The following is a 4,328-nucleotide window of genomic DNA, read 5'->3' on the forward strand; positions in this document are numbered from 1 at the left end:
GCCTGCAGCCCGATGGGGGCTGGAGAGTGTGAATGTAACCCCCCGCACCATCCTCAGACCAGTCCCGGCTGGTTCTCCCCGACGGGGCGCACTGGGGGAAGGGGAGGGTGTTATGCCCTCGGCATCTCCCAGGGGCGATACAGAGCCCGGCTGGGGTCCCAGCTCGGCTGCCTTAACTCCGTGTCCCTGGATGGGGCAAGAGACGGGATCAAAGCAAGGAGACAAGCATCAAAGGTTCCTCTGTCATCGGCTGATCAAAATCTGAACTGTGGAGATCCGACTTTTAACTCTGGGTCTAGAAACACTAGGGAAGATCTCCCAGCAAGGGACTTCGGTTTTAGCTTCTAGTTAACAAAGAGCATTTTAGAAAGGCCCTCAGCTAAACAGCGGTTTAGCCAACCTCAAAGCTTGGAAAAAAAAAAAAGGAGTTTGAAGAAAAATGAGACCTCACAAAGCAACTGGGATTTAGGAGTCCACAAGCAAACCAGCACTCCCTCCCAGCCTGCAGGCGCTCTCCCACTGCTGGAAAATGAGACCCCTTGTTCTGGTACTCCTCTCCAGGCACCAAGGGACAGGAGGTGTGCCAGTCCAGCTGCCGTCGGGCACTGTGGCCATCTTCGCTGTTATTTGCTCGTTGATGTATGGGAAGTCTTCATGTGGTTGTGAGAGTAATATATAGCTATTAGATTTCAAGAAAGCAGGAAGTCATAAATATTTTGATAAAATACCTCTCCACAGTACTACAGTATCAAGCTAGGATTCAAGTACAATGTACATAGACAGAAAAAGTCTTGCACGCCCCAGACTATGCTGGTTATTTCCAGTTACACCAGTTGGTCTAAAAATGAGGGTGAGACTTATATAACCTTATTCAGTCCTCACCTCGCTGGCATCCTTAGATCATCATGGCCACAATGGCACAACTTGTGCATGTGAACTCTGAAAATTTTAATAGAACACGTTTGCTTTATTTGTTTTAAAGACCAAGGAATGGCTTCTGAGAGGTTATTTTTCCTGGTGACAGCAAGAACTTCTGGTAATTTAAAAAAAAACAAGCAAGCAAGCAAACAATCCTTTTCTCCCTCTTGCCTTGCTCTCCTGCTTGAGTCATCTCTTTCAAGCCAGTAAAGTTTTGCACGGGCACCCAAGGGAAAAGTTTGCAACAGCTAGGCTTCCTAGCTCTTGTGGTCAACAGAGATGGATTGTTTTTTCCATGCAATGCTTCTGAGCACTTGAGTTGGGATCTGAGGTGTTCTATGGTTTGATCCTGAGAACCCAAGTGAGATGTATTCACTGGAAGCGCCGGTCTCTTTGTCTGTTTGTTGAGACAGTCTGGGAAATCTTATTTGGACCAAATGGGGAAATTTAGACTTTGCAAATTCCCCCTCCCCCTCCCTTTAGCTCCTGGAGTGGTGGAGCATGTCTTTGAGGGTTAGGCTGAAGGATGGGGGCTGATTGGAAGGCTCGTTGGGTAGCAGCGGTCACCGTGTGTCCTGCAGAGCCTGAAGCCCTCTGCAGGAGCCCAGCACTGGGCTAGTCTTGGTGCGTAGTTATTCCTGCACACAGGCTACGCTGGATGCAAATACTTGGCAAAGGCTGTGGAACAAGCCTTGTTTTAGGAGCACATTTATGCCAGTCTTTTTCATTGAAGAAATTGTCTTTTGTTGTTTGTGCCTTTCCCCAGTGAAACCTTCAGACCTGCATGTTAGCGCTGTGGGGCAGCTCTGTTCTTGTGGAGAACTGAGTTTGCAATTTGGGAATTGAGAACCAAGAAATGTTTCAGGAGATCCTGTCTGAACATTTATGTTCAGCTAGTGACATATACCACAAGTAGGAAATGTTCCTCTCTTTTCTTGGGCTCGCCTTAACTGGAAAAGATCAGTCTTCCCAGAAGGACAGACTGCCACTCTGACAAAATCACCACTGAAATTATCCAGCCCTCTCATAACAAGGATAATCACATCATTACGTGCCAAGATTTGCAATCCAACTACTGCTGTATCCCTTATGTAAACAGAGAGCAATAGAGACCAGTTTGGTTTTATTATTTTTATTTTTTTTTAATCGTTGAACTCACGTGAAGTTAAAGTGTAAGAAATGTGAATTTTAAGTTGATCCAGGAGACCCGGTTTAGGTTCCATCTGCTGCGTTGGAGACTGGCGTTGCTTTCTGCTCAAGAGCAGAATTTGTCTCATTAATGTGGATCAACATTGCCATCCTGTGGCCAAGAGGATGAACTGTAGTGACTGGGTAGCTGGAAGGGAGTAAGTCTGTTAGTCTTCAGTCTTCTGATAGGTGGGTTAGTTTTCTGTCTTGAAAGAGGTCTTTGTTTGATTTACAGCAGTATGAAAATTGTATACCGCTGGCTTTTCTTGGTCTACCACAGTGCTGTTTCTCTTGTGGATCAACATTGCCATCCTGTGGCCAAGAGGATGAACTGTAGTGACTGGGTAGCTGGAAGGGAGTAAGTCTGTTAGTCTTCAGTCTTCTGATAGGTGGGTTAGTTTTCTGTCTTGAAAGAGGTCTTTGTTTGATTTACAGCAGTATGAAAATTGTATACCGCTGGCTTTTCTTGGTCTACCACAGTGCTGTTTCTCTAGGTATTAATAAACACGTATTTCCATCGGCTTTCCGGATATTGAATTTACTTTGCCTTCTACGGTGCAGTCAATTAAACCCTTCTTGGTAGGAAGCCAGTGCTCAGCAGCGAGTGTTTAGAAGATTGACTCCTTGCTGATAACGGTTCTTCAGATGTTCTTCTCCTGATTTTTTTTATCACTAAAGCACACAAGAAAGATACCAAAATTTCAGTCAGATCCTTTCAAATCCCAGTGGTTAAAATAGATGCAATGACTGTTTTTACCCTGGGAAATCAGCCTCCCCTGCAGAGGGTTTGGAAAACCCTTCATGGCATCATGTAGCTTTTACTATACACACCCATGTTTCTATTTTAGCTAGCAATGTTCAAGGTATGCAAGGAATTAAGTTTGGCTCAAACTTATGTTGTATGTGTGCTGTCAATACCGGGCTTCAGTCTGCAGGGCTTCAGTGAAGTTACACCAATTTATGGTTTGATGGAATGGTGCTAGGAACTCAAGCTGGTTTATTTATTCAGGGCTGAGATTTTAGTCTTTTAGGATGAAGAGAGCTGTTCTGCCATAAGAAAGGTAAAAAAGGCAAATAAGTGAGTACAAAAATTAGGTGGTCATAAATAAACAAAACCATGCTAAGCATGTGGGAATGAGCAAACTCTCTTTTTGCACAGAAGTATGAAATTGTACCTGCATAAAACCGTAATTCCAGCACTGATGTGTGAGGATACATTGGAGGTGGGACTCCAACATGCTTGTCAGATGCACGATGTAATTAAATTCAATTATAATAGATTTTGAATAGAGATGGTGGTGAATCCTTAGTACATTATTCTGTCTTTCACAGTGAGGAAATGTGGCTCTGGGTCTTGATGAGATTAACGGATCATTGCGGAAAGATCAAAGCTCTGGGTTGTGAAAGCATAGCCAGCTGGGAAATGCAAATTTAGTTAAGTCCTTGTGTTTTTAAACTGCCATGGTAGATTGAGGCACTCAACTCTTACTGATTTCTATGGCAGCCCGACCAAAACAACAAATTCGAAGTGGCACTTTGGAAATGCCATCACCTGTACTTAACATCAGTGAAGTCGTGGGGTTGCACTCCTTAGTTAGACAGAGACAGAGCTCTGCAACAGTGCAAGTCCACTTCAGCAGAACTTCTGCAGGCTGGTGTGCAAGAGCTGAGCTAGCTTTTTGTTTTCTCCTTCTGTGCTGCATCACTTGCACAGAATGGTCTGCAAAAACAGCAAAAAAAGGGGGAGAGATCTGCCTTTTCAGAGAAGAAAGGGAGAAGGAAATCTTGGCAGACGGTGGGGTAACATTGTCTTGTAGATCTTGGGTGGTTAGGAGTCAGGTCAGTAAAGCAGACTATGGTGAGTCTTTCAAGATCTATAGTGGGTCACTTTAGTAGAAAAACATTACAGGATATAAATGTGATAAAAATGAATGAGGAAGCTGAGACTGAGGGACTTCTTTGATGTCCAAGATTCTGTTATCAGTGAGAGACAGATACATAAACACATGGCAATTATTGCTAATTGAAGAATCGGGCAAAATGCCTTGTCTCTGCTGGAATGTCATCAGCTGAATTTCTGAGGTTGTTTGTACATGTTTTTGGGCGTTGGTAGATTGTAAATCTTCTAATCCTGCTTCTGAGACCTTTATGTTTGATTTGCGTATCAAACGCTTTTTGCTTTGCAAAAGCCCACTGTGTGCTCCAAACGTTGCGGGAGGAAA

This window comes from Eurypyga helias, unplaced genomic scaffold, assembly GCF_000690775.1.
Source record: "Eurypyga helias isolate BGI_N326 unplaced genomic scaffold, ASM69077v1 scaffold11194, whole genome shotgun sequence".
NCBI classification, from domain to species: domain Eukaryota; kingdom Metazoa; phylum Chordata; class Aves; order Eurypygiformes; family Eurypygidae; genus Eurypyga; species Eurypyga helias.